This window comes from Pelecanus crispus, chromosome Z, assembly GCF_030463565.1.
Source record: "Pelecanus crispus isolate bPelCri1 chromosome Z, bPelCri1.pri, whole genome shotgun sequence".
NCBI classification, from domain to species: domain Eukaryota; kingdom Metazoa; phylum Chordata; class Aves; order Pelecaniformes; family Pelecanidae; genus Pelecanus; species Pelecanus crispus.
Genome location: NC_134676.1, coordinates 18,774,879 through 18,787,044, shown reverse-complemented (window position 1 = coordinate 18,787,044; position 12,166 = coordinate 18,774,879).

Here is a 12,166-nt window from a genome sequence, read left to right as displayed (position 1 = left end):
ACTAATCGTAATTCAGTTTTCCTACACCACAGGAACATGTCAACATTTTCTTCATGCTCCAAAATGAACAAACAACTCCATAGCCAAATACAACCTTATTAGTTAGTGCAAGGAGTAATGTCTTAAGTCCTTTGACTGGCTTATTTCAGCTTTTTCACAAGATATTCTTATAGCCCTCCTAAGACTCTCAGTTAATAATTTTGTCATTGGCAGCCTTGGCAATGACACCTGGAAAATTATTGACGGCACCACTATGAAGTGAAGGATCTTTGGGAGAAGTGGATACCATCTTCAAAACTGCTATTAAATGTTATGTCTCCAACACTATCAGTGATAAGGGTGGAAAAGACACACATATTTGCAGTGGTGTAACAACTTGCAAAGACCCTATTCATTTTTTTCTCTTCCCTCACTCTAAATAGCTAAAGACTTTTGATGACATTCAACACCCAGAAATACCATCAAAATAAATGAACATTTTTTTCTGGATTCACTGGCCAAAAACAATGACTTCACAACTGGTTTCTTTTGGGAAGGAAAATTCATGGTGAAGGAGGAAGGGGTCAGGTCAATTTTCAGTTCACAGAACTTAATAAATAGGTTATATTTATCTACTGGCACACCAGGATTGTAAATAACTTCACTAAAGTCTCTCTGACTGTAGTAAACTACATTGCATAATCACAGAAATTGATTTTCTCAACAAGAACAGAGTTCAACCTGTGGAAAATTCTCTCTCTGACTGTGAGCAATGAAGGGATATAATGACATCAGAATAACTTTAAGCAATGCATGTGCATTGTAAGAAATACTGTTTGAGAGGATCACAGATATGTCTTTGACTGCTAGCTGGAGTAGCTGAAATATCACAGAGGAACACCAGGATTTGTTGTCATGTCATTACTGTGGTGCTGAGTTTCTAAGAAGCAATCTCACAAAATCTCAGTGATACTTTTATGGAAACCAGCAAACCAAAAAGAACCACTAATTGGAGATTTTCAGAGCTTGTTACATGGCAGGTCTAAAATAAATGGCATGAACATGGTTGACATTTGAAGTAGTCCACAAAGTTAGATTTTGCCAGTTTCCGGCAGAAGGCAGTGATACATTCTTACCTGAAGGCTTGCCAACATGGATACACCAAACAGGACATGCCGTGAACATGGTAGATGACCATTATTGGCATGTGGCGTTCACCCATTACTGGCCTGTGGAACCAAAGCAGCTAAAATGCCAATAAGAATCTGGAGATCATTACAGATACATCCAGATTTGTTATGTGAGTGAGTGGTACCAACAGAATGTAATAATGAGAAACCTGTTGTATAGGGCATGGACTGCTCTACAAAGGTAAGCAAGCAGTGCCAGAGATACAATATTTTTTGGATATGATGTTTTGTGGATGTTTAGTCAAAGGGTGTATATACAAATACTGAAGCAGACCATATAATCTGTGATGGTAGAGTTTGATGATGTCCAAAGAAATGGGATTCACCAGCGCCAGCAGAGTTTCTACTTGCATGACCTGCTGTCAGTGATCCAGAAACCTGCTTGATTATGTCCCCACATGGTGAGATAGTAGATCACTGCTGACAGCAATAGCTTACTGCAATTTTTCTTAGGTTCCAGTTCTGTAATGCTTGAACATTGTCACATGACCATTCAAAGTGGTGTAAACTTCCAAAATGTTAAGGTATACAAGCAAATGACAGAAACAACATCTCACATTGCAGAAAAGCTAAATTGGCTTCCTCTTCATCTTACCAACAAGCACATGTTTGGTAAGTGTTGGTTTAGTTGGTATTGACAGAGATAGCAGAATTTATTTTTCAAGGCGTCCACTTTTTTAGTAGTCTGCTTAAATGAGTGTAAATAATTCCCCTGTTGCAAATGTTCCAAAATGAATGCATTGTTTAATTATTAAACATCATCTTTTATACTGCTGTTAAGTTAGTATTTAAGAAGGATAGAAATTTGTACAGAATCCTTTAAGCAGGACTACCAATGCCATCACTAGAGTCTATTGGGCCTAAAAGTGCAGCCAATCATATTAGTGTATTAGCCGATATGCTAGTTAGTATGTTCCAAGTAATGTATTTGAAAGTACAATGAAGGTAATGCACACAGCCTTTAACATCTGAGAAGTTAAGTCTTTTACTCCTGCATGCAGTATAACCCTTCTTTGCTCAGACATTTTCCAGACCTGTTAACTAGCATATTGCCTCATTCGTAACATCTTTCTTATTGTGAAACAAGCCCCAGAAAGATGCAGGTGTCCACCAGTGAAAGAATCTAAAATGCAAAAGGACAGTGTTAGATACAGGTTGCTTCACAAGATGCAGAGTACTTGCCCCTAGCCCAAAGTTAATGGGAAAACATCAGAAGTGCCAAAACATCACTAAATGTCGCAGAAGAGAGGGGACAAAGCAGACAAAACATGATGATCTGTATTACAGAAATGATAGTACCAACGGTATTAGGCAGAGGATAAACTGTATCTAAACATCAGGCATAACCAAACAGCTAGGAACAATGTGTCCTGGTTGTAGACATGGTTGTAGACAACAACACAGAATGTGTTAACAAAAAACATTGTGACTGAAAGCCTCTGTCGTGGTTTAGCCCCAGCCAGCAACTAAGCACCACGCAGCCGCTCGCTCACTCCCCCTACCCCGATGGGATGGGGGAGAGAATCGGAGGAGTAAGAGTGAGAAACACTCCTGGGTTGAGATAAGAACAGTTTAATAATTGAAATAAAGTAAAATAGTAATGCTAATAGTAACAGTATAATAATGATAATAATAATAATGATACACGAAGCAAGTGATGCACAATGCAATTGCTCACCACCCGCCGACCAATACCCAGACAGTTCCCGAGCAGCGATCGCTGCTCCCTGGCCACCCCCCCCAGTTTATATACTGAGCATGACGTCATATCGTATAGAATAGCCCTTTGGTCAGTTTGAATCAACTATTCTGGCTGTGCCCCCTCCCAGTTTCTTGTGCGCCTGGCAGAGCATGGGAAGCTGAAAAAGTCCTTGACTAGCATAAGCAGTACTCAGCAACAACTAAAAACATCAGCATGTTATCAACATTCTTCTCCTACTAAATCCAAAACACAGCACTATGCCTGCTGCTAGGAAGAAAATTAACTCTATCCCAGCCGAAACCAGGACAGTATCCACCCCTTATTCTATACCATCTACGTCATGCACAGGCCCTCCCCTTTCCAATGTGTTCTAATTAATCACCACCACTTTCCCTATCTTGATATACACACAGAAATCATTCCCTTCTTCTATGGCCCATCCCTCCAAAATGTCCATTGAGTTCATTTAGCCCATGACTTTGGGTTCCATCTGTCATCACAGTCTTTCAGAGCAGGAGAGGTGGTGTGCAGTGTTGGACTGTTGCATGCTGAAGTCAGTTCTCATTCCAACATGGTTTCATCAAAGTTCATTTTCATTAAGCTGGGCAATTCTTACTGCAATACCATTGATGTGGCATATAGCAATCATAATATATAGTATTATATACTTAATATTAACCTACTATATTATTATATTAACATGCAGTTAAGAGATAACATATGGTTAAGAGATAACATACAGTATTATAAAGCAATTAATATCATACAATTCAGTTCATTGGCTATTTTCACCCAAAATCAAATTCCCTTGAGGTACACATTGGGCTTCCCCATCCTTTCGCATCACCCACCAAGTGCACCCAGGTCCTTGAGCAAAAGCAATCCCACGAAGGAGTTTGCCTTTGCCAGAGGGGGAAGTAACCCAGACTGTCTTCCCCAGCATATTTTTTATGTGCACTACAGGAACTTTATCTCTTTCTACAGTACGTAAAAGTTTTGATTGGGCAGGGCCAGCTCGATTGGCAGATCCCCTGGTGTTGACTAACCAGGTGGCTTTTGCTAAATGCGTATCCCAATGTTTAAACGTCCCAGCACCCATTGCTCTCAGGGTAGTCTTTAACAATCCATTGTATCGCTCAATTTTCCCCGAGGCTGGTGCATGGTAAGGGATGTGATACACCCACTCAATGCTGTGCTCTTTGGCCCAGGTGTCTATGAGGTTGTTTCGGAAATGAGTCCCGTTGTCTGACTCAATTCTTTCTGGGGTGCCATGTCGCCACAGGACTTGCTTTTCAAGGCCCAGGATGGTGTTCCGGGCGGTGGCATGGGGCACGGGATATGTTTCCAACCATCCAGTGGTTGCTTCCACCATGGTGAGCACATAGCGCTTGCCTTGGCGGGTCTGTGGGAGCGTGATGTAATCAATCTGCCAGGCCTCCCCATATTTATATTTCAGCCATCGTTCACTATACCCAAGGGGCTTGAACTGCTTGGCTTGCTTGATTGCAGCGCATGTTTCACACTCATGAATAACCTGTGCAATACTGTCCATAGTTAAGTCCACCCCTCGATCACGAGCCCATTTATACGTTGCATCCCTTCCTTGATGGCCTGAGGCGTCATGGGCCCACCGAGCTATAAATAATTCACCCTTATGTTGCCAGTCCAGATCCACCTGAGCCACTTCAATCTTAGCAGCCTGATCTACTTGCTGGTTGTTTTGATGTTCTTCAGTGGCCCGACTCTTAGGTACATGAGCATCTACATGACGAACTTTTACAACCAGGTTCTCTACCCGGGCAGCAATATCTTGCCACAATGCGGCAGCCCAGATTGGTTTGCCTCTGCGCTGCCAGTTGCTCTGCTTCCATTGCTGCAGCCACCCCCACAGGGCATTTGCCACCATCCATGAGTCAGTATAGAGATAAAGGACTGGCCACTTTTCTCTTTCAGCAATATCTAAAGCCAGCTGGATGGCTTTCACCTCTGCAAACTGACTCGACTCCCCTTCTCCTTCAGCAGTTTCTGCAACTGGTCGTATAGGACTCCATACAGCAGCTTTCCATCTCCGATGCTTTCCCACAAGACGACAGGACCCATCAGTGAACAGGGCATATTGCTTTTCATTTTCTGGCAATTTATTATACAGTGGGGCCTCTTCAGCACGTGTCACCTCCTCCTCTGGTGATATTCTAAGGTTTTTTCCTTCTGGCCAGTCCATGATCACTTCCAAGATTCCTGGGCGACTGGGGTTTCCTATTTGAGCCCGTTGTGTGATCAATGCAACCCACTTACTCCATGTAGCATCAGTTGCATGATGTGTAGAGGGGACCCTCCCTTTGAACATCCAGCCCAACACCGGCAGTCGGGGTGCCAGCAGGAGCTGTGCTTCAGTACCAACCACTTCTGAAGCAGCTCGAACCCCTTCATATGCTGCCAGTATCTCCTTCTCAGTTGGAGTATAGCGGGCTTCAGATCCTCTGTATCCCCGACTCCAAAACCCTAGGGGTCGACCTCGAGTCTCCCCTGGTGCTTTCTGCCAGAGGCTCCAGGTAGGGCCATTCTCCCTGGCTGCAGTGTAGAGCACATTTTTAATATCCTGCCCTGTCCGGACTGGCCCAAGGGCTACTGCATGAACTATCTCACGTTTAATTTGTTCAAAGGCTTGTTGTTGCTCAGGGCCCCATTTGAATTCGTTCTTCTTCCGGGTCACTTGATAGAGAGGGCTTACGATCTGGCTGTAATTTGGAATATGCATTCTCCAAAACCCCACAACGCCTAAGAAAGCTTGTGTTTCCTTTTTGCTAGTTGGTGGGGACATAGCTGTTATTTTGTTGATCACATCCATTGGGATCTGACGACGTCCATCTTGCCATTTTATTCCTAAAAACTGGATCTCCTGTGCAGGTCCCTTGACCTTACTCTGTTTTATGGCAAAACCAGCCTTCAGAAGGATTTGGACTATTTTCTTTCCCTTCTCAAAAACTTCTTCTGCTGTGTTGCCCCACACAATGATGTCATCAATGTACTGCAGATGTTCTGGAGCTTCACCCTGTTCCAGTGCTGTCTGGATCAGTCCATGGCAAATGGTGGGGCTGTGCTTCCACCCCTGGGGCAGTCGGTTCCAGGTGTACTGAACACCCTCCAGGTAAAAGCAAACTGTGACCTGCACTCTGCTGCCAAAGGGATGGAGAAAAATGCATTAGCAATATCAGTTGTGGCATACCACTTAGCTGCCTTTGACTCCAGTTCATATTGAAGTTCTAGCATGTCTGGCACGGCAGCACTCAGCGGCGGTGTAACTTTGTTCAGGCCACGATAGTCCACTGTTAGTCTCCACTCCCCATTAGACTTTCGCACTGGCCATATGGGACTGTTAAAGGGTGAGCGAGTCTTGCTGATCACTCCCTGGCTCTCCAGTTGACGAATCAGGTTATGGATGGGAATCAGGGAGTCTCGGTTGGTGCGATATTGCCGCCTGTGCACAGTTGTGGTAGCAATCGGCACCTGTTGTTCCTCAACCTTCAGCAACCCTACAATCGAAGGGTCCTCTGAGAGACCGGGCAAGGTGGACAACTGTTTAATTTCCTCTGTCTCCAAAGCAGCTATACCAAAAGCCCACCGGTACCCTTTTGGGTCCTTGAAATACCCTCTCCTGAGGTAGTCTATGCCAAGGATGCACGGAGCATCTGGGCCAGTCACAATGGGGTGCTTTTGCCACTCATTCCCAGTTAGGCTCACTTCAGCTTCCAGTACAGTTAGCTGTTGGGATCCCCCTCTCACTCCAGAAATACAAATGGGTTCTGCCCCTCTATAGTTTGATGGCATTAGCGTGCACTGTGCACCAGTGTCCACTAGAGCCTTATACTCCTGTGGGTCTGACGTTCCAGGCCATCGAATCCACACAGTCCAGTAAACCCGGTTGTCCCTTTCCTCCACCTGGCTGGAGGCAGGGCCCCTCTAACACTGGTCACAGTATTCGCTGTTCACTTCCTGTAAATGTGAATCAAAAGTCCCCTGATCAAGGTCGGAAGTAAAATTAGCCCTCTTACTCTGTCTGGGGAACTGCTCACTGGAAACTGGAGCTGCAATTTTCCTGGGAGAACCGCCTTTTCTAATAGTTTTTCCTTGCAACTCACGCACCCATGCCTCTAAGGTTGAGGTGGGTTTTCCATCCCACTTTCTCATGTCCTCTCCATAATCACGCAGGTAAAACCACAGGGTGCCCCGTGGTGTGTATCCTCTATATCCTCTCTCTTGAGCATAGGGACGTTGACTCCTAATGGCTGAGACACTGGTCCATGCAGGTGGGGAGTAGGACAGATCCTCTCTGAGTTGTTGGAACTCTTGGCACAGTTTTTCCACAGCCGAGACACAGGCCCGTAGGGAGGAAGAGAGCTTTTCTTCGTAGTCCCGGAGTTGTCTAGCCACTTCATCCACCGTTGGTGCCTTGTCGTCTTTCCAGGCTAGTATTGCCAACGAGTTGGAATACGATGCTGGTGCGCTCCGTACCACCTTCCGCCACATGGATTGTGTGCACCTGACTTCATCTGGGTCTTTGGTTAACTGCTCATCATTCAGGTCACTGTAAATCACCTCCAGCACGCCTAATTCCCTCAGGTACTGGATACCTTTCTCTACGGTGGTCCATTTGCTTGGGCGGTATAAAACATCCTCCTTGAAGGGATACCTTTCCTTCACGCTTGACAGAAGTCGCCTCCAGAGGCTGAGCGGTTTTGCCCCTTTTCCAATTGCTTTGTCAATGCCCCCTTCCCTGGAAAGGGATCCCAGCTGCTTGGCTTCCCTACCCTCTAAATCCAGGCTACTGGCCCTGTTATCCCAGCATCGGAGCAGCCAGGTGATGATGTGCTCGCCTGGATGACGACCAAAATCTTTTCGCATATCTCGCAGCTCACTCAGGGATAGGGATCGGGTGGTCACCATCTCATTTATGGGTTCTTCCTCCTCTGGTTCTCGTGATGGCCCTGGTTCATCTTCATCCCTTACTAAACGAACTGATTTCCTCGTGTACTTTTTCTTCTGTATAGGGGCAACTGATACCGGCACAGGTTGGTTCTCTGGTTTAGCCGCAGTGTCTGTCACTGGGGTTTGAGTAGCCGCAGTGCCCATGGCTGTGGTTTGAGTAGCCGCAGTGCTCATGGCGGTGGCTGGAGTAGCCACAGTGCCTGGGGCAGGGGTTTGAGTAGCTGCAAGGCCTGTAGTGGGGGTTGGAGTAGCCGCAGGGCCTGTAGTGGGGGTTTGAGTAGCCACAGTGCTTGTTGTTTTGTCATCAGATCCAGAGACCTTCTCTTTCTTTTGAGGGTACTGATTAGTGTTGACCACGGCTCGATAGGCATGGGCCAGTCCCCAGCATGTTGCAATGATTTGTGTCTCTCTGGAGCTACCAGGGTGACAACATACTTCTTCCAAATACTTTACTAATTCTTCAGGACTCTGCACTTGTTCAGGGGTGAAGTTCCAAAACACTGGAGGTCCCCACTGCCCTAGGCACTTGCGCATACGATCCCACACACCCTGCCACTCATAACTATCCAGCCTTGGGGTAGATCTCTGGATGGTATTTTTAAACTGCTTACTGACCTTTATCAAAACGGAAACAACATTCCCAAGAAGTATCAATAGAAGTATCTTAACTGCCCAGGGGTGTTCAAGATACAGGAAAGTTGTTGTAATGAAGGAGGAAACATCATAGAAGAAAGCAGCAAAGGTGCCATTCTGTATTTCCTCCACAACAAGCCTCTCAGAGTAAGAAGTATAATTGCTAACTCTCTCTATGAGGTAGTACCCGAAGTACAGTAGTGACTTCTGTATGAAACCCAAATACCAAAGAATGCTCAAGGTCAGGGCTTTGATAAGGAGCCTCCCAAGCAAAAGATCATGAATCACTGCAGAGCATAGCACACTACACAAACTGACAGCAAGCTTTAACGCGTGCTGCAAAAAAAAGAACATGGTGCAGATCAGAAGAACTAATATCGTGACTGGCAACTGTTAACAGACTCCTTAATACACTCTGGTTAATCTGTTGTTATCTCAAACCCTTCGTGCCCCACGTTGGGCGCCAAAAAGGACTGTCGTGGTTTAGCCCCAGCCAGCAACTAAGCACCACGCAGCCGCTCGCTCACTCCCCCTACCCCGATGGGATGGGGGAGAGAATCGGAGGAGTAAGAGTGAGAAACACTCCTGGGTTGAGATAAGAACAGTTTAATAATTGAAATAAAGTAAAATAGTAATGCTAATAGTAACAGTATAATAATGATAATAATAATAATGATACACGAAGCAAGTGATGCACAATGCAATTGCTCACCACCCGCCGACCAATACCCAGACAGTTCCCGAGCAGCGATCGCTGCTCCCTGGCCACCCCCCCCAGTTTATATACTGAGCATGATGTCATATCGTATAGAATAGCCCTTTGGTCAGTTTGAATCAACTATTCTGGCTGTGCCCCCTCCCAGTTTCTTGTGCGCCTGGCAGAGCATGGGAAGCTGAAAAAGTCCTTGACTAGCATAAGCAGTACTCAGCAACAACTAAAAACATCAGCATGTTATCAACATTCTTCTCCTACTAAATCCAAAACACAGCACTATGCCTGCTGCTAGGAAGAAAATTAACTCTATCCCAGCCGAAACCAGGACAACATCTGTTAAAAAAAAAAAAAATTATCTCACTACAGTCTTCTGAATAGCCCATTATAAAACCTATGTGCTACATAACCATTATTGGCATGTGGCGTTCACCCATTACTGGCCTGTGGAACCAAAGTAGCTAAAATGCCAATAAGAATCTGGAGATCATTGCAGACACATCCAGATTTGTTATGTGAGTGAGTGGTACTGACAGAGCATATAATGAGAACCCTGATTTATAAGGCATGGACTGCTCTACAAAGGTAAGTAAGCAGCGCCAGAGATATGATATTTTTTGGATATGATGTTTTGTGGATACTTAGTCAAAGAGTGTACATATAAATACTGAAGCAGACCATATAGTCTGTGATGGTAGAGTTGATGATGTCCAAAGAAATGGGTTGTTTTACAATGACTCATATTATAAAAATGAATCACAGTATACCAGCAGCTGTTCATGTTGGCAGAACAGTGCTTGCTTGCCTTAGATGTATATTAAAAATACAGACATAAACTGCCAGATAGGAATAATAGAGAAGGCAGGAGAACCTACAGGGTTAGGTGGTTTAGTTTTATGAAGAGGCTTCTTCTCACCCTAAGGGACTAAAAGCAAGGTTCATAAATATGTTGGAAATTGGTGGGCCACAAGGAAGAAAAAGTCTTTAGTATTTGCAATTGAGGTCCACACAGGAAAGAGTGAGGAAAAAGGATTACAGAATACAGTCAATGCTGAGACTTTATGAGCAGCATTTCCCTCCTACTGTCAATTTTCTTGCAGAAATGTTGCATTGGTACTTTCCACAGCAACTTGAAGAGTCCCAGCTAAATTGAAATAAATAAATAAAAAAAAACCCAAACCAAAACAAAACAAAAAACCACAACAACAAAACCAAAAAGGAGAAATGTTTTGCATGTCTTTATACATGCAAAGTATTTCAACTACTGAAACAAATCCAGGTAGCTTAGATATTAATGCAGCTAATGAGTACTGGCATGGAAAAAATAATAGTTGGAAGCAATGTCTCTAAAGTATGAGAGTTTTTGGTGTTAGGATCAGGATTGTCTATTTTTCTCTGAAGAAAATTCAGCTGTTTTGAATAGACATAGAAATGAGACTGATACAGTCATTGCCCAGGATTCTAGACTGTGCAGAAATTTAGTAATTAAAAAGTTAGCAGCCATATTAGTACCCAAGGCAACTGCTTGGGGATTCATGGGTAATTCCAGTATCACTACTGAAATCATTACCAGCTGCAAAGATTTTTTTCTTAGAATTCCACTGGTCTAGTAAGAAATTGCTAAAGTAATACTTGATTGTTTATTGGAAACTATTCAGGGTCTGCCTTATGTGAGCTGAAGTTGAGAACTGTCTTTTCACCAATCCTATGAGCAATTGTCCCTTACAAAAGCAAAGGAAGATACATGCTCATTGAAGATCACCATTTCTATTCTCGGTTATCAGAGCTATTTGTTATTTTGTCACCATGTGTTTTGGCATTTTTTTTAAATCCTCAAGGCAGAAGTGGTTTCTGAGAAGGATCCAAAAGCGATGATACTATTTGTACTACTATTGGTACTATTTGATACTAACTGTAAGTATTTGTATTCCTGGCTTTAAGATCAACTTCTAAAACATAAGCACATTACCATTGTTTTATTATTGTTATTACTCCTATTATTATTATTATTATTATTATTATTATTATTATTATTATTACTCCTACTGTTGTGGCCTTCCACAACAATGTCATTGTGCTAGGCGCTGTACAAACACCTCAAACAGTCATCGCCAAACTCCTTCTGCAAAGGCAGGTGCTTGGCAGCCACCAGCGTACCGCAGTTCTTCCTGCCATGCAAAACCCCGGGCAGCGCTTGGTGCACTTCAGCAGAGGCTACAGAGATCAAATGCACTCTGCCATCTTAATCTTTAATCTTTTCCATGTTTTAAATGAAAATTTCTAGTAATTTTTGTAAAGTGTCTCAGGCGTTTTTCAGTAGCTGAGCAACAGCTGCTTAGGAGCACTCACAATATTTTCCATTGTTTTGACTGGGCAGAGCTGTGAAATCACCCTGCTGTTTCATATTCTCTCAGAGTGTATGCATTATGAAAATCTAGGAGCACATCACTGATTTAGATTTTTCATTTTGGTCTGTTTGGATCCATTTTGTGTGGAGTCATCCTGGGTTTTATAATCAGGGATATTTTCAAATTTATAATGATTTGTGTTTCATGGTTTGTTTTTTTTTTTTTAAAAAAAAAGGAATTATCACTCTCCTTCTAATATTGGCTTAAAATTCTGAACCACCTCCCTGCTCATGTTCAAACTCTTCCTCCACATATATTCCTATCTTCAAGTGCAACTCTATATAATTAACATTAAATTACAGTCTTTGTATTTCCTGCTCTCATCTCACTGTTTAATGTGAATGTGGGATTAGTGTCTTTAGAATACATGCCAGCCTGCCCTTTCAAAGCAATTATTTTATGAAGCATTTCAAAGATTGCTTTTTTTTTACATAATGCTGAAAACAAGTATCAGGTTCTGTGTGTCTGAGCAGAAGGCCTGGAACTTTATCAGCCATGCAGCCAGTAGGCATGTTTACACTTCTTTAGTTACAGCTTCCTTATGCATACTGTCACG